The 25612-nt window shown below is 31.7% G+C and overlaps 1 protein-coding gene and 1 pseudogene across 6 annotated transcripts in view; both read left to right on the forward strand.

The window, feature by feature from the left end:
- Positions 1-25612, forward strand: part of LOC145284502 (uncharacterized) — a 424059-nt gene that overhangs the window by 27345 nt on the left and 371102 nt on the right. The window lies entirely within an intron of this gene.
- LOC145285048 (5S ribosomal RNA) lies at positions 15369-15486 on the forward strand (annotated as a pseudogene).

The raw sequence follows: 25612 nt of genomic DNA on the forward strand, positions 1-25612 counted from the left end.
CAAGGATGATGCCTATAACAAGCCTTGCCAATCAGGATAAAAGGGGAGAGGTATTATATTACTGTGAAATAAGTGTTTTCTTTAGTGACAGGAGAAAAGCCAAACATGCATACGCATGATAAAAATATTAATAAAAGTTGCAAAAATTTATTTTTCTTAAAGGGTTTTCAAACTTTGTTATTGGGCGATTTTATTAAAAATTAATGAAATCGTCCATTAACAAAGTTTAATTTAAATGCCAGGGTTGTAGAGTCACCACCTTCCAAATTTTGAGGAATTAATCTGATTAATCTGTTCATTTTTATTATAGACTGAGTTTTCTGTGATAATTAAATCTTGAATAATATCAATTTTTTTAAACACCTGCACGGATCTATTTTTATATCTAAAAATGTTCCTAATTTGTGCTGAATATTAGTTATTTTTGTACGTTTTACTTTTCATGATAAAGAAGATTATTTTTGTTCTTTACGGAAATAAGTGGAAAAAATTTTTAATTGTGAACTGCTTTCTAATTTTCACAAATTTTTTTTTCTGTGACTGGCTTTGAATTCCCCGACCAGCAGTAATTATCACTTCCTGCACTAATAATTGTGTTAGCATGAAATTTTAGTATCTGTCTCTCTAAATATAATTGTTTATATATTGCATAGTTTGTAATTAACAATATAATTGTTTATTATTACATAGTTTGTAATTAACAATAGAATTGTTTATATATTACATAGTTTGTAATTAACAATATAATTATTTATATATATTACATAGTTTGTAATATATAAACAGTATAATTGTTTATATATTACATAGTTTGTAATTAACAATATAATTGTTTATATATATTACATAGTTTGTAATTAACAATATAATTGTTTATATATATTACATAGTTTGTAATTAACACTATAATTGTTTATATATATTACATAGTTTGTAATTAACAATATAATTTCTTATATATATTACATAGTTTGTAATATATAAACAATATAATTGCTTATATATATTACATAGTTTGTAATATATAAACAATATAATTGTTTATATATTACATAGTTTGTAATATATAAACAATATAATTGTTTATATATTACATAGTTTGTAATATATAAACAATATAATTGTTTATATATTACATAGTTTGTAATATATAAACAATATAATTGTTTATATATTACATAGTTTGTAATATATAAACAATATAATTGTTTATATATTACATAGTTTGTAATATATAAACAGTATAATTGTTTATATATATTACATAGTTTGTAATTAACAATATTATTGTTTATATATATTACATAGTTTGTAATATATTAACAATATAATTGTTTATATATATTACATAGTTTGTAATATATTAACAATATAATTGTTTATATATATTACATAGTTTGTAATATATAAACAATATAATTGTTTATACATATTACATAGTTTGTAATATATAAACAATATAATTGTTTATATATATTACATAGTTTGTAATATATAAACAATATAATTGTTTATATATATTACATAGTTTGTAATATATAAACAATATAATTGTTTATATATATTACATAGTTTGTAATATATAAACAATATAATTGTTTATATATATTACATAATTTGTAATATATAAACAATATAATTGTTTATATATTACATAGTTTGTAATATATAAACAGTATAATTGTTTATATATATTACATAGTTTGTAATTAGCAATATAATTGTTTATATATATTACATAGTTTGTAATATATTAACAATATAATTGTTTATATATATTACATAGTTTGTAATATATAAACAATATAATTGTTTATGTATATTACATAGTTTGTAATATATAAACAATATAATTGTTTATATATATTACATAGTTTGTAATATATAAACAATATAATTGTTTATATATATTACATAGTTTGTAATATATAAACAATATAATTGTTTATATATTACATAGTTTGTAATATATAAACAATATAATTGTTTATATATATTACATAGTTTGTAATATATAAACAATATAATTGTTTATATATATTACATAATTTGTAATATATAAACAATATAATTGTTTATATATTACATAGTTTGTAATATATAAACAATATAATTGTTTATATATATTACATAGTTTGTAATATATAAACAATATAATTATATATTACATAGTTTGTAATTAACAATTTATGGCATATTACTAACAAATCTCTTAAAATGTTTTCAGCAATAGATTCTTAGTAGAAATTTAGTTTCTCACAAATTATGGACTATAATTGCATTACTACTGACCCTCTTATGGGTATCATCTTTGTCAGATCCCTTTCTAGTGTTGATTTGCTGGCATTAATGAAGATTACTAAAGTATGTAAATTTCTGCTTTTGTACCATTTATCTTTATTTGCATTAATTTTCCTGCTTTCATCCACAGTCTTTTTCCCTTTTATATTTCTTACATGTGTATCATCATCATAGTATCAGCTTTATTATTTTTTTAATTAAGCTCTTTAGATCTTATAACAAACTCATTTTCTCCTCATCAAAACTATAAATAATATATTGTACTAGCTGTGGGGTATCCGGTATTGGTCGCTAGTGGTTTTACTTGCCATTTGTTTTTATTTATAAATTGTGCTGTTTGTTTTAATTTTTTTTTTCCAAACAAAGGGAAGTAACTCTATTGATGGATACAGGATTAAATTCCCTTTTTAAAAATGAAATGAAAATAACTCTAACCCAGTCAAAAGTATTTTCGGTAAGGTATTACATAGAATTATATTTTACTGTTCTTAACAAATATGCTACAACGATCCACTAAAAAAAAAACAAAAAAAAACTGACAAACCAGAATCAGATATTGATTTTGTAGGAAGAAAACTATCGATGACAAAAATTGTAAGGCACTGACTTTACTTTATATATTGCATTTATAAATTAGTAATAATAATATATTGTGCTACAGACTATCTCCTGTAAGGTATGCATCACATTTTTTAAAATGGACATTATTATTATTTTTATTTATTCATTTTTTTTTTTTTGTGATTCATAGAAAACTCTTTCTACTTTAAGCTTTAAGTATCAACAAAGAATTTTTGTGTATTGATATTGATTTCCAAATAAAATGCCAAACATTTCTGTACATTTATTTTATTTTATTTTTTTTTCTCATTAGATTTGTTTTCTAAAAGCTGTTCCAATGACACAGTTTCTAAATGATGTAAGCGCTTCAGATTAAGAGCATTTTCTGTTGGATAATCCGCTTATATTTGATATCAGACTTTAGATTCTAGTTCTTTGAATGTTATAGAATCAAAATATCTCTAGATCGCTTTACAATATGATAGTGGAATTTCTTTTTTATTTTAATGTAATTCTTACATATAATCTTGTTTGTGTATGATCGATTAAGATTTATTTTTACTTATATTTTTATACAGCAGAGTGTTTGAGTTGATTTTTTTTTTTTTTCAAACAATCTTAGAAAACTGACTGAAAATAACCGCAACACTGCCAATTTCAAGGTCATGTCTTTCTCATGTGTAAACACAATTTGACTCTAGTAATTGAACCAATACCCATTTATCAACTGTTGAAGAATGTGATGCTAAGTGAGATCGAACCTGGGTTTTAATGGTTAGTATGTTACTGCTTCAACCCATCACACTTCTAAAATAACATGTTTCAGATTTGTTTTACAATACACATTGGTTCGAAAAAGTTGTCAAAAAACAAATATTTAACAAACAAATGTCATCAAAGGCAAGATAAGTTACTCTTCTACCTATCTGGTAAAGTTTTTAGTGGTTTTGCTCACTTTAAAATGTTTATTCAGTTCGGAAAACAAATAGTGTCTAGTCTTATATGAGAACAAGAAAAATAGTCCCGAGTGGAACGTTCCTACTTCAATTACTTGGCCACCCTTTTATAATTATTTATATATATATATATATATATATATGGATTTTCACAAATTTTTTTTTTTTAAATATTTTATTCTAGCTGAAGATAGAGCATCCTACTGGATACCAGACATTTACTTGCTGTCTCATATATTTCAACCCATAGATCGTTTTAAGATTTTAACCGTCCTATTAAGTACAAGTGCTTGAATCTCTCTTGCACTTGGTTCACCCGGTATATTTGCCAGGTAGTTTTTTAAATTCTTTTTTATGAGTCCGGTTGCTCCTATGATTACTTGAATGCTGGCGATTTTCCTGATTTCTTTTCATGTCATAGATTTTGTTATTTTGGTATTTTGTTATCTCAGCTCTGTTTAATCCGGCATCATTGGGCACACTATTGAATGGAAAATAAAATGTCATGTGAATTGATCTATTGGGAGTTGCCGGTGGTGAAGTGGTTAACGATGTAGATCAACAACTTGGGTGTATCGATTTTGAATCCAGTCAGTTCTATAGTGTCACTTTTATCATGGATGTTAGCATTATTTATGTGGTGCCTCCTGTAAGTATCTAATTTTAGAAAAAGTTTGGGGAACCAACACCACCAACAGAATCAACCTGTTAAAATGTTGTACCATGCTGATTCCTACAAAACTTATCTTTTTAATATTTTGAGATAATCACAAACGATTTATGTCTTTTAGAAACGTTTAAATCTTCTGAGTATATTTTTCGCTCATCCATCAAAATCCACATTCATTTTTCTTCTTTGCAGCAAGTTTTTGTATCTTTATTTGACCAGTTTTAATACATCTTCAATTTTATTGAATCTTATGGTCATTATTTCTAAAATTCCATACTGGATTTTTTTGATTTTTTATTTACTTAGGTCACCACTTATAAACGCACAGGAGGGAGGGTCACTCTAGGATAAGGTTTAAGTGTTAGGTAGATGATGAGACAACATGATCAGTCATGATGGAGCTTGGGTAGGGCTAAGAGGATGACTCCATAGGAATTTATTCACATTAGATTTGAAGATGACTATGTTATAGTCAGCCGGGAAGCAGACATACGGTATTGTGTTTCACAAATGGACGGTTATTGGAAAGAAACCCTGCTTATAGAATTTTCGTTTATTTTATATCAGAAAGTTAAATAACTTTTGTTTCCTTTGCACAATCACTTATGCATTCACTGTTACCGCTTTATTGCCATCGGCCTTTTTATAGAAAGCTGTGACACCTGTGTTGGAGACTGAAAATTGGTTAACTCTAATTAAAAAAAAAAAATGCATAATGAAAATGTCTAAAACTAAAATATTCATTATTTTTTTATTTTTATCATCAAATTGTTTCTACTAAAAAAAACTAATGAAAAAAAAAACAAAAAAACTTGAATCAACACAAAAAAGTATGCCCAGCCACTTTTAAAACTAAAAATGTTACAACTAGCTGTTTACTAGGCATGCATGCTGAAAATGGACACTTAATTTTCTCAATTGCCGGTGGCTTTGAGGTAGAATGCTAATCTACAAAATCAATGGTGACTTTGTGACTGGGTTCAAATTTCCCGACCAGCAAATAATTGTGTTAGCATGAAACCTTAGTGTCTGTCTCTTATAATATTATATATATATATATATATAAAATATGTATATATTTCCCCAAAACCTCTGACCTTGATAGAGGGGAGACTAAAACTTGCTGCTATACTTTCAAATGATCTGAAATAACAGCAAAGGGAAGACTTGATTCCAAATATTTCTCATATCTCCCCTCTTTTGGGAAAAGGGTATGATTATGAATATCTCCAGTATGAAATAATCTTTATACACTGTGAAATTTACTTTATGTATGAAAACCAAGGAGAGATATAAGAAATGAAAAATATTTGAAATCAAGTCTCCCTTCGCTGTTATTTCAAATCATTTGAAACCATAGCAGCAAGTTTTAGTCTCCCCTCCATCAAGGCCAAAGGGTTTAGGAAAATATAAGATATTTTGTAATTCATATGCAAAACTAGGAAAACAAATGACTGATGGAAACATTTTATTGCTGTAAAAAACTGTTAAAAATAGTCTCTGTATGATGGACGATCCCTTAAATAAGAGCAAATGTCACATAGCCCATAACACAATCCAGGTCATTACCTTTCCAACGAGCCTTCATTTCTTAAATTTTGAGCAATAGTTACTGAGATTTGGAACTTATAAAATTGCTGAAAAAGGTGGTGTGTGTATGTATGTATATATATATATATATATATATATATATATATATATATATATATATATATATATATACTGGTAGCCAAATTGAATAATGAAATGCTCATATCTTTGGTTCTATGGAACGAAAATACATGAAAATTTGCAGTCTTTTTGAAGATTATAAGACTATTTTATCCTTAAAATTTTATGACAATTGGTAAAAAAGAACTATTTTCAAACCAATAAAATATGCCCAAATTTGCCTAGATTTGTCTATACAGTATTTTGCAGGCTAGCTTCAGTTTTGCTGCTTCGGTTGTCTCCCCTGTGAACTTGCCAGGCCACTAACATATATGATGTGCCACTGTAAAGGGTCATCTGTTTTGAAAGATGGTGTCGTCATTTTCTTACTTCAGCATTTATTTCATAATAAATCCTCTCAATGTTTTCAACCAGTTTTAGTGGATGAAGTCATATTTTAGAAGAAAGACAAAGGAGCAAGCAACATTCAGAGTTTTAGTAGCATGTAGATTTAAATTATTACTAGTGGAAGATCTTTTTAGGTAGTAGGAAGGGCAAGCATTTCGATTTAGGCTACAAATCTAAAACCCTGTTTTTATAGCATACATTCACTGATCTATTCTATTCCTTTATGGTACAAATGTACAATTATTTGCTGTATATTTTATTTGATTCACAATTTCTACATGTAAAGGCAATTATACTGTTAATGTTCTTCATTTGTACTGATTGTTAGCCCTTTGGTGGCAAGAACTTTTGGATTTGTATTACTGTACACATAGATTCGAAAAAGTTATCAAATAACAAATATATATCAAATAAATGTTATCAAAGGCAAGATAAGTTACTTTTCTACCTAACTGGATAATTTTTTAGTGTTTTCATTTAATGTAACATGTTTATTCAGCTCGAAAAACAGTGTTAACCGATGTATTCGAAAATTACAAATGGCGCCAGACTCTCTGTTGAACAAGGTGAGTTTGAGAAAAGGAGTTAAAAATATATAGAAAATACTGTTAAAAACCCATCGAATATATGCCAGCTTGTGTCATGATAACATGTATTGACTGAGTTTCTAACAGTAGTTTGTATAGTTTGTTTTTTTATTTTTAACTCCTTTTTCCAAACTTCCCGTGTTCAACAAAGAGTCTGGCGCCATTTGTAATTTTCAAATACATAGGTAACACTGTATGTTTTTCGAGTTGAATAAATATTTTTCATTAAATAAAAACACTAAAAACTTATCCAGTTAGGTAGAAAAGTAACTTATCTTGCCTTTAATAACATTTATTTTTTTTTTTATATATTTGACAATTTTTTTCTAATCTATGTATATGGTAATACGAACCCGAACTTTTACCATTTTTGAGACGTTTATAGGCACTAATTTATAGTTTATAGGCTGTAGCCACTAATTGGTACATGGTTCATTAACTGTCCTTATATAATGTATGAAAACTGTTTTTCTTTGTATGCACAATCAAACTTTTGCACTTTGAAATTCTGAAAAGAATGAAACACATCAAGCTTTAAAGTTTCCCAATCACCCACCCACACACACTTTTTTTAAAAATCATATTTTGTCTTTCTATTATATATTTTCACTTATGTTTCCATGTGTTGGTGATTGTATTCACAGTTCAGTTAGTGTTGCCTTATAATTCCCATTAGAAGCTTCAGAGAAAAATGCCGTCCCTTTTATATTTTTTTATCCTACTTCAGCAAAGAATCCGAACCTAATTTCTACCTTGACCCTTTTTCTTGCTCAAAGCATCGTGCAGACAGAATTGGATTAAAAAAACAAACAAAAAAAAACAAAAAACCTTGGCCTAATAATACCGCAGTCTTTGGCTAAATTAACCTCCTTTGTTTGGCATCAAAGGAATATCTTTGATGCATCACCTGATTGCCAAGAGCAACTGATGTTTAAAAAAAGAATAGGATTAAACCATCTCATGTTCATAAACTATTTTTTCCTTTTTGTGTCAGCGTCTGCATTGTGTGATGAGAGACAAAATATCTGCTCGGAATATTTTTTTTTGCTTTTTTTTTTTTTGTTCCCTTTTGTGATTCCATATTTACTGCATAACTTTGAAAACGTGGACAGTTATTACAACTTTGCGGAATTCTTTTTCTTCAACAAATCATCAAGCAAGGCAAAATTTATAAACCAGCAGGACTATCCGGTGTTGTCCGTTTATTATATAACAAAAATAACGCCAAAACCTTATAACTTCAGTATGAACAGTGAATAATCGCTGTTCTTCATCACATTTAAATAAATGTATTGCCACATGCACATCTATGACCGAAGTAAAAAGATCATAAAAACTTTTTTGCTTTTGAAACCTGATAAAATGACGTTCTAAATTATGAAATTCTTATCTATTTATCTGTCTGTCTGCATGTCTGTCTGTCTAGTAGAAAGTTATAAAAACATATATGGCAATTAAGCTACACAGAATTTTCCGGGTTTCATCCTTATAAGTTGTCAGACTAGTGCATGGGATCGTAGATCACTGAAGTAAATACTGAAAATCGATACATCAAATATTATATCCGTATAAATTTTTATGTGGACATGAAATAATAATTTCTCTCTCTCTCTCTCTCATACATATATATATATATATATATATATATATATATATATATATATATATATATATATATAATGTGTGTGTGTGTGTGTGTGTGTGTATGATAATGAAATTAAGGTAAAAAAAATAAATTTTCAATAATAAGGTAAACTTATCTGGATAAAAAAAAAAGCTCTACCCAGTTAAGAGGGGCTTCTGACAAGAAGCATTTAGCTTAGAAATGCCATGGCCTAAAGAGGTTTCTCCCTTATTGTAACCCTTATTGACTTGATAATATAAAGTTCCTATGTAACTTTACTCTTTGTCTTAACTTATATATATATATATATCGTATGGTGTAATGATTTACCTTATTTTGTGACTATGTGAAGTTTTTTAGCAAACTATGTATAGCGAACCAAATGGAGCAGTTTTTATTGCACAGAGACTTTTGACCGAAAGATATTGAGAATCCCTTCTTGACAACCAGTCCGACAGAAACTCGACTATTTCAGTGAACTTTTACAAATATCCATTGGGATGAATTATTGGTCTCTGGTAGTTTTAGGAAGTCCACCCTCCAGGCCTTGCATTCCCTCTTTAGAATGTAATTTATTGCTGTCTGCAGTGTCCCAACTGGGGAATGCAATGGGGCTGCCCAAGCAATTTTATAGATCAGAATCCATCTCATTAAGGGCTACATCTTCCTGCAGTTGGAAGGAAGTAAATATTCAGTCACAGAGCAGCATTTCTATGAGATACTTTACAGTACTTGTATAAATACACACTCTTGTAAATATGTCACTGTCGATGATGCCTCCATTCAGTCTCAAGAGACAATGGATACCCCCTATAAGGGTAGCTATGCACGTAATTATCACATCTCTCCTGAATCGGCACTGCTCGAGTCCAATGGCAAAGAGACGTGCTAGACGATTGGAAACAATGCTGAGAAAAGCAGAGAGCACATACAGCACCTAGAATTCCGAAATTGTCTCCCATTTACTGACCAGGCTCAACGTTGCTTAACTTCGGTGATCTAATGGGTATCAGTGTGTCAACGTGATTATTCCGTATATATGCCACGTGTTGCTCATTATTGGCCTTTCAAAGTCACAACAAATATTATATGCACTCACTTTGTTACTCCCTGATTCTTTTGTATTATTCAACTTTTATTTTTAGAACATTTGTTTCTCAAGGTCATCTTTCATGTCTTCTTATACCAATCAATAACAACCACTGTTATTTTTTTTTTCTATAAAGACGATTTTCTCAACAGATGTTTGGTAGATCGTTAATATATATAATATATATATATATATATATATATATATATATATATATATGTGTGTGTGTGTATCGTTTATGTACATTACACGTCAATTATAAGTATCAATAATTAATCAAACATATCAATTCACTGCATTTATATTTATTGAATTTACTAAATTTTTATGATTTCTGGCATTTTTTATTACGGATTTGATCAGTAAAGTGTTTTTCTTTTTATTTATTAACATTTTTATATTCTAAAACGAAATACCGATGTAATTCCAATATATAAAAGCTATAGATAAAACTTTTTCACAATATCTGTGCCCAAACCTAAACATAGATTCGATGAACAAAGTTTCTTTCTTAGAACTGCACGCCTATGGAATTCTGTTCCGTTTTCTTGCTTTTCAACTGACTTCAGTATGGTTGCCTTAAAGTCCAACATGAATAAGGTCCTGGATATGACCTTAAACTATATCCAGTGGTGAGGCCCCAGCTTGTGGGCTTTGGGGAGTGTGGAGCCACCCTTTAATTACCATTGCTCCCAGGTCCACTCTGACCCGGAGTGGTAGTACCTATTAGGGTCCCAACTATGGGTTAAATAGAAACCGACATGTAAACAACAAATATATTCTATTAAAAAAAAATTTCAAAATCTTTGGATTCCGCATTAAATAACCCAAAAAGGGTTGATATGCCGTAAAACAACCAACCAACCAACATGAATAAATTCTTGGTCCCCTTAAGTAATCCAATTTACCAAATTTCCACTACTAACGATGACCACAACATGTTCCCTTGGGCCACTTTACACTTGTTAACCCTTATCCTCGAGTCGCCTCCAGGCCTTTATAAGTGGTGACTCTTTTATAAAAAAAAAAAATATATATCGAATTTTAACAATTGTACAAGACTATCTACAAAACCGATTTGCTGTTAAGCACGTTTACAACATCTTGAATATAGATATTTTAATCTTAAATATATACATTTTGCCGTCTAATTCTGATGTTTTTTTTTTTTTTTTTTTTTTTTTTTTACAAATGTTGACAAAGTTACTTTTATCATATGGAAAGTGCACATGAAAACGATATCTTCTGGAGGGTGTTTGAAATACCAACTATTATCTGTGAAAACTTTTGCAATCCAAAAATATGATTTGCAAAAATTTTCTTAATTATTTTATAGCAATTAAGAAATGTATGTACTACTTATTTATTTTTTTTTAACTTCAAAATATGTCATTAAAGGTCTTCTGGTACTTCTACATCAGGCTGTTTGAAGATACTGGCTTACTGACCTAAAATGTACCAGACATTGCAAGCGACTGGGGACAGCCTGTGAATTTAACATTCCCTTGACATTTCCTCCTCTGGAGGAATACGGTTTAACCCACATAACCTTGTACAACAAGAACATTGTTTTCATTTTTGAAAAAAGCCACTAAACAATACCACAAATATTTTGATATTTTCTGTGTTTTCATTTTGTCACTATTATTATAATGTGATTAAATTGTTTGACTACCTTCTCTTTGCCTTTTAATCTTTAAAACTATTAACTTTCTGAATTTTTATTTTATTTGATTACAGTTAATTTATAAATAATCAAAGTTCACCACTAACGAATATTGTTTCAGTGGTCATTGAACAGTCGTTAACCTTTATCCTCGAGTAGCCTTTGGAGCTTTATAATTGGTGATTCTTTTGTAAAAAAAAAAAAATAAATAAAAAATACTCATTCAATTACTTGCCTCCAACATATCCTCAGTCTTTTTTTTTTTTTTTATCAGCGACTGCATAATATCAGAATCCGCTCAAAATGCTGAATCCCCAGAATTGAGGAGACCTTTTTTTTTTTTTTAAACAATGAAACTGTAATGGTTTGACAACATCCTTCACTATTCTCCAACTGATCTGATTTATGGAGCAATAACACCTGCCTTATCGGGATGGGGGTACGAAAAGGTGAGATCATTTCAAAACTTGGCTTGCAACAGTTAAAACTGACTTGGAAGTTGTTGGAGCGCACATATACTTTGTGTTAAATGCTGATATTACGACTGGGTGCGGTAAGCTGCGGAGTCAGCTATGGACAAATGTTGATGGGCCACCTTAACTCACAACACTGCAAATCTATTTCAACTCACCCCAGGTGAATGCCATCATATCTACATAGTCAGTATACATTTGCGATTGATCTAATCTATTGTATATAGTTCAACCCTCCCTCTGATTTAATCACCAGAAAAGCATTTCATCATCTTGTGCATCATACGAGTTACATTATCAGGCTCATATTAGCCAAGCCCCAATCTCTGTCCCATTACCGCAATGTCACATCCCTGTGCCTGTTTTACAAGTACTTTAATGGAATGTGCTCTCATGAACTCATTGCATTTGTGTCCCCTTCACATACATATTCCTGATTAACCCAACAAGCAGCAAAATCCCACCCCTTCATTGTTGAGGTCCTTATATGCCAGAAAACCTTTTAAATAGTTTCTTCCCTCGGACTGCTAGACTTTAAAATTCCCTGTGTTTCCGACTTCCCTGACTTTACTAAACTGCAAAAGTTTAAATGTAATGTGAGCAGACATCTCCCTACAACTCCTCACAGTTCCCTGTTAGACACGATCCCAAATAATAGTCCCTTACGTTTCAAGTGGAAATATGCCTTGTTTGGGGTGAAAAAAGTTTAAAAAAAAAAAAAAAAAAAAAATTTCTAAATTGTATGCTTGTGGAAAATATTTAACATTTTTAAATATATAATTTTATTATGGGAATTGGTATTAAAGCTCTTGGAAGCATTATTAAAAATTTAAAAACATTGAATAAAAATATAAAACTGTTTCTAGAACACATTAAAAATGGACTTGTTACATCCTGAAATATATCAGAATACTTCAACCTTAAAAAAGAAAAAGAAAGAAATTGAATCGTATGTTTCTTCCTTCTTTTAATAAAATATTTTTGTATTTTTAACGTGTTCTAAAAACAGTTTTACCTGTTTATGCAATGTTTTTATATAATCTTAAATTTAGTTCTAAAAGTTGCATGGTATGCAAGTATATCTGCTATTTCATTCTTTGTGTTAATTCCAAAGTTTTAACACTTATGATCAAAAAACTTCATTAAATTCTTTTTATGCAATGATTCTATTAATATAACTTCTGTTGTACATCTGTTTATCATTTCTGCTACCGATTACATTCTATTAATGTAGACAGAATGGGTATACCGTGAAGAATTAGATGGCTTTCATTGTTTGGTTAAAGAAAGCTTGTCCGTACTCTCTCCATTCACAAATTGATGTTTTTTGTTGTTTTTCTTTTTCTTGAACCGAGTTCTTCCCATATACTTAATGATGAATTTGCTCTGATTAACTACTTCAATGATTTTGAGGGTAAGATCAGAGGTGGTTACAGGTGAGCTTGTGTGTATGAAAAGCAACCAGATTACATAATTAACAATTTCAGAAGAATACACCCATCCTCCAAGAAATAAAAATGCTATCCATAATATACAGTATATATAAATTATGAGCGGAAAAAGCTTTCTTAGTTGAGGTTATTTGGTGCTACTAGATCAGGCTGTTTAAAGATACTGGCTCCCTGACCTAAAATGCACCAAACGTTTGTCCCCCCCCCTTACCCGTTGCTAAACTCAGTCATGTTCTGCAAAGTAAAAAAACAAAAATAATTTTCCTCTACAAAATAAAACTTTTTACAAAATTATTACATTTGCCATTAACTAACCTGAAAATTGTTAAATATGACGTAAAACAAAATAGCCAAACCAAACTTAGTTACGTTAGACATTTTATTAAAGTCGAATTAAAATCGAGAGGTTGAGCTACTGATTCCACTGTCATGACCTAAATAATTATGGATACCAAAGTCCATATTCTCATAACTCAGACAAAATTATTTTTGTTAAATTTCGTTTCGCTCTTTTCTGTTCACATTTTCTATTGCTGCAGGATTTTCTTATTTTGTGCTCTTTGAATTGCTTTTCTAATTCATTGTATTGGAGTTTCTTTATTTTTAGTTATCGAAAAAAAATATATAAAAATTTTGTTTTGAGTTTGTTATTTTATTTATTTATTTTTTTTTTTTTAAGAGTTGATTGCTTTAATAAAACGGCCCCATTCTTTTAAACGATGAGTTTTTTTAATGAAATACTTTTTTTCCCCATGACGTTAGAATTAATGTTGCATTTTATGTGCATCGGCTCCATATCGTTGATATATTGATCCAAAGTATTGATAGATATATATCAGAAAAGGATATAGGCTAACATTGTGCAAGCATTAGTCAAGTTGTTCAGCAAGCCTTTTCAAAAGTGCTCATTGTAAGATTTGGGAATAAAAAACACTGCTTGAAATCTGAACAACTAATTGAAAAAAAAAAAATAAAAATAAAGAAAAACTTACATTTTAAATTTCATTGAATTTATTTGATTTCATTACGATAAATTACAGGTGGCGATGGTGAAGTGGATTATGGACCTGGGTGTGAATCCAGTCACTTTGATAGCACACCATTCTTTTTTTTATCGCTCCGGATAAATCATGAAAAATACTACTTCAAGGTCAAAAACTAATCAACAACAAGTGTTAGATAAATTTTGACCCAGAAAACAGAAATTCTTCCTCCTTTGTCAGAAACATTGTTCATGGAATGTGAGGACTAAAGAACAAAATAAAGAAAATGAGACTTACAAGGTTGTCGAAATTATTTTCATTAATCTTCATGTGGTCCCTCTTGTAAGTCCTTGATTTTAGAAATAATTGGGGGAAACAACAATATCCAACAACAGAATCAAATTGGTCAAAAGTCATGCCATACTGATTCATACAAATTTATGACTAAATTTTCATTGGAAAAGCCGATATTGTGTAGAAAAAGTTGATGTTCGATTTCCGTTCACATGTTTTGTACCGTCCTCACAAGTAATATCAATTTGAGAGATTTGACTTTTAACTGATTACAGGTTAGGAAACTATATCAGACATCTACTTACCATTTGGAAGCCGTTTCATCATCTATGCAGACTACTCTGTGTCCATCTTGTCTGTCCTCTCTCTATTTCTATCTCTCTTTCATGCACACACACATACACACGTATGCGGCTTGCATTAGCAACTGCATAAGAAGCCAAACCTCTGTCAAACCAATGCAGCCTACATGCTGACACTTTATGGACTAAGTCTAGAATTTAATGGTTTTCTTCTATGCTTTCTTGTAGACTTTATATTCAATCTACGTAAACAATGCCATATTAAGAGTCAGAGACTCTTAATATGAAAACTTGCAATGAGCATGAAAATAAAGTCATGATGTGTTTATAGTGAGTTATTTATAAGCAGTCGATATACGGCATAATCATGTTCAAACACCGGTTCCCGTCAGATCACCAAAGTTAAGCAACATTGAGTCTGGTCAATGCTAAAATGGGTGACCATTTGGGAATTTCAGGTGCTGTATGTGCTCTCCGCTTATCTCAGCATTGCTCTCAGTTAGTCTTGGGCGTCTCCTTGCCACTGCACCCAAACAGTGCCGATTCAGCATAGTTGAGGATTGCACAACTCTTGTCTTACAATTACATGCGCATCTACCTTTACAGAGAGTATTCATTGTCTCTTGAGACTGAACGGCGGTATCGATAAGCAGTCAAGTCTAAGAATATTATTAAAATCATTTTTGGTAACTGTTCCTTCTGTTCAAAAAGCAAATGATATTCTATCAGTATTCTTATTTCAATATAAAACTATTTCTATGCAATTATGTGAGAGATGGTGGTTGTAAAGTAGATAACAGCATGGACTGAGGGCCTGGGTGTACCAAGTTTTAATCTAATCAGTTCTGTGGCACTATTTTTACTTATGATGTTGGCAACCTTCAAGTGGTCCCTTCTATAAGTACTTGATTCTAGAAAAGAATCGGAAGTGGGGGGTGCACTACCAACAACAGAATCAAGCTGATCAAAAGGTCATGCCATGCCAATTCGTATAAATTTGGGCAGTGATTATCTTTCATTAATCTATACTATTAATAAAATTCTACAAGTTTATTTATGTGTGTATACCAATAAAACTTTCAAACGGATGCACCAAATTGAAAAATTCTTTTTTTTTCCCTGAAAGGTGTGAGTCCCTAGAATGTTTCTTATCTATATATGGTTCGTAACGAACAACGCCGAGTCACACAAAAGCCTGAAATAAGGGTTTTGGAGCCGTTTCGTTTTTGTCGAAAAAGTTACCTGCCCATATCAACAGAATTTAGCACTGTCTGTATACAGTCGTGGTAACATTTTTCGACATGCAGACAGGACTTGTGGCAGAATGGATAACGCGACTGACTATGGATCAGAAGATTCCAGGTTCGAATCCTGCCAAGTTCATAATAATTTAAACATCATTTTATCCAACGTTTACTCATTATCCTTACCCTTAGTTCTTAGTTAAGGTATTTTTGTTTTAAAAGTGATTATGTTTTGTGCATATGGGAATTTTCCATATTCTGAGTTCACGAAGTAAGTGTTGATGGTAAGACGATTTGAGAGTACTTGATTTTGTGTTTGACTCGGCGTTGTGTGTGCCGACGTGGCGCGGCCGCTAGTTATACATATTGATCTTTTTGTTGGAGATAAGATTTTATTTTAGTTAAGTTAATAAAACTGCAGGAATAGAGATTATTCTTTTTCTTTCAGATAAAGTTGTTTTATTTATATATCTATAAAAGTGAGACTGTGTGTGTTTGTGTGAGGACAACTCTTAACCTATATATGCAGCAAATGTTTGACATTTAAACATGTGGAAAACTTTTTAATCGGGTTTTCATCCGGAAAAAAGGGCTGGTAAGGGGTCCAAATTGTTATTTCGGGTGGGGAGGGGGACATGGGATTTTATCTGTTTGTCAACTGTTTTACGACTGTGCATGCGTGAATTGTTCATATGACAGCTTCTATGTTAAGAGTAAGTAGGTTTGAAAACACTTTTAAAGATCGTGTCAAGCTGGCCTAATGGTTATCATACTTACTGTCTTAAGGTTTTGGTTTTGCTCTCAGCTCGAGTATTTTTTTATTACTTACAAGAAGTGAACTTAATTTATTTACTGCAGACTATTATCCTCATTTTTCTTTGTTGTTGTTCCACGACGTTTCCGCCAACTATTCCTCTGACCTTCGTCAGGTGATAATGGCGACGGGATAGGAACTCCGAATCTCCTAACTGCAATCTCAGCAATTACTGCCATCCATAGTTGTTGTCGTCTCACCACATTTTGGCCAAGTAAGCCTCTGGCCGGCTTTGGGTAGGATTGAAACCGCCATCTTCAGACAATTCTCACCTGGAACCATAGAGATTCAATGTCTCTATCCACTGTGCACAAGGGGGCCCGTGGCGCAGTTGATAGAGACGTTAAAACAAAGAATAATCTCTATCCGTGCAGTTTTAACTTAACTATCTTGTCGCGGTTACCATCTGATGAAGGCCAGAGGAATAGATGGCCAAAACGTTGTGAAACAACAACTAGGAAAGATGAAGATAATAATCCGCAATAAATATATTAATAAATAATACCCATTTCAATAATGAATTCCAATTAAATATAAGAAGTGAACTGTTTAGAAAAATGTTACATTTAATACTGGCCAACCCTGGGTACAGTTGTTAGTAAAATGTGTGTGTCTGTTCAACTAAAAGTTCAAAACTACACAAGATATGAAACTTACATCATCAGATTCAATGTGAGCCTGAGCTGACTATGGTAAAAAGAAAACTATAATATCCATTCACTTGCCATTATCACAGATTAAATTAGTACATGCTGGCTAAAAGAAAAATTACTTTTTTCTTTTTTACTGGTTGTTTTAAAAACATTGAAATTGGGTCAAACAGTCAGTCAATTTTCTTTTTCTTTCTTACTTGCTCTCTTTTTTTTTTTTTTCTATTATATTGCCAGAGAAAGAAAGAGTTTTCAAATAAGTATGTTACACACACTTTTTGGTTTTTATTATCCATCCTTTTCTGTAACACCAAGTAGCATTGTTAGTTCATCATGAAGTCAACCTTGAAGATAAAGCTCTGAAATTTGAAACTATTCTATTCCATTTAGTCTACGTATTCCTTCAATATAAAATTCTGGAGTCAGAATCTAATCAGTGATTCTCATTAAGTGAGCCATTTATTCACTACTTTTTTATAAAGAACTCTTAGTATTATTGTCTTGAGATTGACCAAAATTTTAACTTCGATATGATCTCTTCTATTATATAAAAGAAACTTTATATGCGTGTGTGTGAGTTCGTTCCTTATAGACTCAAAAACGGCTGGGCCGAGTTTTAAGAAGTTTTACGCAAAGGTACTTTATGTGCCTGGCAGTGTTCTTAGATAGGTTTTGTATCGGAATATCTTCGATAAGTAGCGATAATCGAAATAATCTGCTGAAAGGAGGAACAGGCAATTTTGACCAAAGTTAACACCTTACATAACCTAATATCACAAGTGCATTTGAGAAGTTTTATTATCACACAAGCCGAAAAGATCGACATAATTAACAGTAGGTTCTTTAATATGATAGGGGGAATTCGAAATGAATGTTTCTGTTTAAAGCACAATTGCACCATGGCATTTGACTTTTTCATTTTAAACTTAAATTATCACCGCACAACCAGTAAGGCCAGGCATATAAAATCAACAGTAGGTTCTTTGATATGGCAGGGGTGCGTTCGAAATGAATGTTTCTGTTTAGAGCATAATTGAAGTATGATACTTGACTTTTGCATTTTAAACTTTAATTCAAGCCATCTATAATATAAAAGCGAAAATGTGTATTAATGTGTGCGGTTTTTGTGTATATCCAGCAAAGGCTTTGGGCGGGGGGGGGGAGTCACTGTTTCTAAGAACTTTTTATATACTCCCTAGATTATAATATCTATGATTTACGAAAGGAGGTTGCATCTATCTTTTATTTGAGCGACTTTTACACGCTATTTTTGTGGTATTTCCTGGTCTCCGCATGTTTGTTTGGCTTTTTCGTAGAAAAGTGAAACTGATTCGAAAAAAATTGAGTTGCTGGCCTTCGTGGCCAGTAGGTGTTGAAGACAATCAGCTTTGATCACTGTAAGGAATACCCTTCATATCAGACAATTGTTATTCATTAAAATACTGCCAGAGCTCCCCCTCTTATGGGAGTTAATTTTCCCCATGATGGCGGAAAGCTGAAACTTAAGTGTGTGATTTCATTTCTCTTGCGTGAACTTGTTCACATTTATTTTCTGCGTGTCAACTTTTTAATCGTTAAATTTAGAACGTTTTTCAATTCCTGTCATGTCGTGGGCGAGCTGTAAGATACCAGGTTTTTTTCCCCCTTTCTTTTCCACCTTCGCGTCAAGGCTTTGAGTTCGAGCCTACCTGCCTACCAAAACTTTTTTTTTTCTTTTACACCTGCAAACACCTGGGCAATGCTAGGCACCCACGCTAGTTATATATAAAAAGATAATTTTATAAAATCAACAGTAGGTTCTTTACAGTGCAATGTAAACTACAATGTATTGTTGACTAAGTGACTGCGAGAGGCAGGTGAGCTTCCTTCCAGTGCACCATAATTGGTCCCCCAACTAGAGCAGGCACTCAACCAATTTGGTTGAAAAATGGGCGATTTAACTGATTTCGGTGGCAATAAATAATACGAGTGTGAAACATTTACTGATCATCATTCAATCCCAGACAACGTTAGGTCACCCTGCTAGCACTAGTATAAAAAATCGTTTAGAATATTACTTTTAAGTAATAAAAAACAATGTGGGAGGTGTAAGATCATCTATATCTATATATATAAAAGCGAAAATGTATGTATGTATGTATGTACGCTTTTCCTCGATGTCCACAAAAGGCTTCTTTCAGAGAAGCGCTTGCTCGGTTCACAACTTCTTAAAACTTTTTATATCATCTATAAATTGTAATATCTCAGAGTTACCCACGGAGCTCGCCTGTCTATTTAATTTTATTGACTTTCAAACGTTAATTATTCGACATTTCCCGCATCGGCACGTGTTACATTCGGTTTTTGGTATAAAAAAAGCCGAAAGCCAGTTGTCTCAAGAGAGCTAAGTAACGTTTGTTCAATGTCGATTTCGTCATATCAGACTGTAGCTTTCATTTCGCTCCTCCTAATAAACAGGGAGCGGGTTTTTAAAAACAAACAAACCGATTTATTCACCTCATTCAAAACTGTCCCGCACAAAATGCTTACTGCTGAATACCTATCGCCGTCATGTCAATCAAAAACGCGCACCTGTTTTTTTTTAAACACTTTACTATTTTCCAATTGCGCGTCGTGAAGGCTTCATTTTTGTTTTTCACGGGCACCTGTTTTTTCTCACATACCCCAAAAAACACCCGGGCAACGCCGGGTACCCCTTGCTAGTATACATATAAAGCGAAAATGTGTGTATGTATGTTTGTATGTCCGCTAAAAACTTTCGACAGACAGAACAGAAATTCACAAACTCGGTATCATATTGAAGCTCCATCCTTCGCCTGAAAAATATCGAAAAATTGGCCAAAAACGTTAATTTTTTCACCCTGAAATCGACAATTTTCTACAGGTGGGGGGGGGGTCAACAAAAACTGTCCCCTCATGACGACGACAGGTTCTACGCATGCGTCAGATGACGTCATGGCCTGATTTAGTTTAAATAGTTGAAGAACTGACTAAATTTCATGTACGTCATGTTAGGTCAGTTGGTTAGAGCGTTGGATCATGATCTAAACGTTTTGGGTTCGAATCGTGGTGTGAGATGTCTTTTTTTTTTTTTTTTTTTCGATTTTTTAAATTCAAATATTGAACCAGTGTTATTTAAGCCATTTTTCACGTAACGTTCGTTTTTCTGTTTTTTTTTTTTTACTTCGCTTATTCTTAGGTTTTCATTAACACTCCCGACCGACCACACACACCCAAAAACACCCGGGTACCCACCGATTTTTTAAATTTTTATATCGAAACAGGCTTATTTAAGCGATTTGTCACATGTTTTTTTTTTATTTTGGTTTTAACGTTCGTTTTTCTGTTTTCTTTTTTGTTTTTTCGATTTTTACATTTAACATCGTTCATTTGCCTTTTTTTTTGTTTTTTATCTATGTTTTGATTACCCCCCCCCTTCGCTTCGTTTTTATGTTTTCTTTTTTTTACTTCGCTTATTCTTACGTTTTCATTAACAACCACACACACCTACAAACACTCGGGCAACACCGAGTACCCACCCCCCGCTAGTCTATAATATAAATCTCATCAGTCTGTTTATGTATATATGTATGTTTGCCTAAAACTTTCGACAGAGGCGACGGATTTTCATGAGATCGGTATCGTTTCAAAGCTCGACCCTTCGAACGACAAATATCGAAAAATTGGTTAAAAACATTAATTCCTTCACCATCAACTGTATACTTTTCTACAGGGAGGGGTCGCTTTTCTCACCGATATTTTCAAAAGTCATCCCCTCTTTTCTATTGACTAGCCTTAATTTAAACATTCATCACTTCCAGTTTGGCGATGGGCACAACAGCAAAGACGTCACGTTATTTTTTTTCCACGTTCTTTTCCTCCTTCACAGTATGGTTTTGAGCCTGCCTGCCTACTACCACTGTTTTCAAATTATTTTTTTTTGTTCAACACACATTTCCAAACACCCGGGCAATGCCGGGCACCCAGGTTAGTCTTCTGATAAATGAACCTCAGAATTTGCATGTCATAGCCTTTTTAAAGCCAAACAGAAAGCAAGAGAAGAGAAAGAACATTGCGAAATATAATAAAGAGGAAGAATAAACATCGAAAGTGAAATTAACCCGTATAGTAGAAGGAAAGGAGGTCAAATTACTATGCCAACGAATGAGTAAAAATCCGGTTATGAGAGAGAGGGGGGGATTGAGATCAAAAGGATAGCTGTATAACCGGATGATACAACTAATGCACAAACAAAAGTAAAGGAAGAAAAATAATTTCAAACATTATTATTGCTTCGGTATCAAACTTATATGTTTCATAAAAAAAATATATTGAAATGTCAATAGTTTTGACAACTCTATTTGATATACAGTTGAAAAAATGTGATTTATGTAAACTGACATTGAAAATTATTTTGTTTGCGATCAGCCACCAACCATATTTCTATCGATATATCATTTGAGATTTCAGCTTAAACATATATAAGGGGTGCATTATTGGCACAACACAATGGATACTGTTTCAGAATATGGAATCTGTGGGATTAAAATCGTATAGATTCAGAGTGTTCAGTTATATAGTAATAACTTTGAAAAAGAATCAACAATTTACCCATAGCTATGGTTAAGAATAGCAACTTGTGTTTAATTAATCATATATATTGAACCGTTTATTTTATTTTATATATACACACACCAGGTTAAAGGTATTCAAGAGTGATAACTAGGGCTAGGACAACAGCATATTCTTTTCATTGTTTTGACTCTCGAGTGTGTATCTCTTGATATCTTATACGCTTTTATATAGAGTGATGTGGTTCTCAGTTGATTAACTGTGTCTGTGTCGGATATATAGTCGAGAGTCAAACGATGAAAAGAATATGCTGTTGTCATAGCCCTAGTGATAACTAATGAATTTAATGAGGTTATTTAGAGTGCTCAATAAAAGAAGGGCAAAATATGTTTTTTATTAATATAAATAAATTTACATGGTCGCAACATTGGACACGCTAATGTTTCAGACAAATGGTCAGTTAAAACCAGAAGTCCTTCTTGGGTGACTTAATAAAGAGTTGCTTTCCACAGAAGAAACTAGTCCTCAAAAAAAAAAAAAAAAAAAAAAAAAAATTACTATATATTGTTTATAACATTTTGATTTTAAAGTGGATGGATACGTTTTTCAAGATGTAGTGTATCCACTCATTCTCGGCCCAGCTGCCTCTGCTCTAGGCGTTCACCTTATATCAATCACATGGAAACTACTGATTGGTTCAAGTTATCGACATTTGCATGAGTTATTTTGTTAATGTGTGCATGACGACAGAACATGCATGTGACTAGATAGCGTTTTCATGCCTGTGGTCATATGCCGTTAGCAGAACAGGAACATTTTCCACTTTACTGATCATTGCAAGTTGACATCCGACAAATTATTCTGGAAATTTTTAATTATTCGCAAGATATTGAATATTAGTTCTAGGATCAGTCTTTGCTGTATGGTTTGATGTTCACCATTCACCGCTGAGGAGTGCATCTATGGGTTTCATTATTCAAGCTCATTTCTACGGATCAGAATTTATCAAGTCATGCTTTTGTAATATGGACATTATTAACGGATCGAAACGTATCTTTTGTGTGAAAACAAAACTTTGATTTACTTTTTAAATAGCATTTGTTCAGACTGAGATCCGAGTGTAGTATCTGTTCTGATGCTACACTTAAGTTAATTTGTCCTTAGTCAATGTAGGAGAAAACCTTCTATATACTAAGGCAATTTTTATTTTTGCCCACTACCAGAATGCCCCTTTTTGGAGAACTGGTTTTCCTCCACGTTAAAAATTACCCTGTGCCACATATTGCTCTCGTGGGGAAGCAATTAAATACCAATAGCATTTGTCCAAGTAAAAGAGGATTATGTTACTGACGTCATGTAAACAACATTAAATTCGAGGTTTTCTAAAATGATGATGTCCGTAAATAATATAGCCAAATGTATAGCGTCAGTTGCTACTTTAAAATATACCAGCTATTCATTTGCATAAACATTTTATTGCAGTCATTTCGTGTGATTTGGCTATTTTGGTTTACAGCATATTGACCTGTATCTGATTATTTAATGCCAAATCCAATATTTTTGGAAAAGGTTTTCATGCTTCAAATTCTTTATATCTTTCAATATTTATGCATAGAGTTTGGTTTGGTTGTTTTGTAGAGGAAATTGTTTTTTACTATGTAGAACATCATTGAGTTTTGCAAAGGGGGAATTAAAAAAAAACAAAAAACGATAACATTAATACTTGATGCATTTTTAGGTCAAGAAGCAAGTATCTTCAGACATTCTGATCTGGTGGCACCAGGCGTTTCAATGTGAAATAATATAATACTTCTCATAGTTTACATCTCATCAGATAACTAGGGGGTGGGGTCGTAATTTAAATTCGCTTAAATATATTTTAATTTATGCAGATTTTGTATTTATTATTACAGAGCTAATTCTCTATTGAATATTATATTGTACCTAATATATAATACTGATTTCAAAAGTTAAAAAAAAAATGGCTTGGATGCTGAATCAAAACAAAAACATTTACCATTCCAACCACGTTCCATACCATTTGAGCTATCAATAGATAGATAAGAAAGATTTAAAATCAAACTACTCTAAGCTATGAATGAATTTGTGCATACGCAAAAGTAATAGAAATATGGCAGCAAGTTGAAATGAACATTTTTGCCTTTCAACTTGCCGACATATTTCTATACGCGTTATTTATTCATCCAAACAAAGAGTTTACTCGTTATAAACCATCTTTGGTGTATGATTACTATTTCCTGTTAATTTCAGTGTTATGTGACCAGTACTTTAAGAGTTTATCAGTTAAATATTGACACACAGACATACATACATCTACTGTTTTATTTATATAGATTTTAGAACGGAGATTTGGGTTTTCTCTTTAATTGACCTTTTCTATGTAGTCACTTTGTGACCCTCGATGGAGACCTAGTAGTTTTGGATAGATGCTGTCAACTCATGATTTCACAGGGATGAAATGGACGACGACAATTTAATGTTAACTTTTTATTTATCTACTTAACTATTTGATACTTGGCCTTCGGGACAAGATCAAAGTGTAGTATCTGTTCTTCAGATGCTGCACTTCAATTTCTTGTTCTGTCAGTGGAGGAGAAATCCTTCACGACTGAGACAATTTTATTTTTGTACCTTTTCTCCACATTAAAAAACGACCCTGGTGTCTAACTCTGTCCCGTGGGGATGCATTGTAAATAGGAACTACTTGGATTTATTTCTTTAACTCGAGTTGCTTCTGGACCCATATATATTTATTTTTCTCATTTACATTATCAGATGTAGTAAGTTCTCACTTTAATTTCTTGTTTTTGTAAGACCTTCATATTGAAACTAATAAATAAAATTATGCATAGGAATTGAGTAATATTTTTTAATATTGTATGAAATAGTGACAGAATGTCATTTAATAAGACAAAATATGGATATTGAAGCAAATCACCATCTATTAGTGACTCATAGTGTTACTGTGCGTTTGAAGTTTGTAATGAGATTGATACTATCTGTTGTTGTCTGCAAGTTCGTTAATTTAATTTCTTTGAAGCGTTTGACTGAAATGCAAACTATTGCTACATGTTTTGGCACACACGCACCGGTACATACAAACGTGTTAACATTTTAAATAGAAATTGTGTTGTATCTTAATAGGTTATTTGGCATGGTCGACATTATGTTAAATAAAGTTAATTAATATTTAATGGTGTAGTATTAGTTTGTAAAAATGACCATAGAATAATGTACCGCTTTAAGTGAAGCTAAGTATTTGAATAAGTATGGACTAGCTATTTGCAAAAATACT

The sequence above is a fragment of the Euprymna scolopes genome, chromosome 9, assembly GCF_053919585.1.
Source record: "Euprymna scolopes isolate OS-2025 chromosome 9, ASM5391958v1, whole genome shotgun sequence".
Taxonomy (NCBI): Eukaryota; Metazoa; Mollusca; class Cephalopoda; order Sepiida; family Sepiolidae; genus Euprymna; species Euprymna scolopes.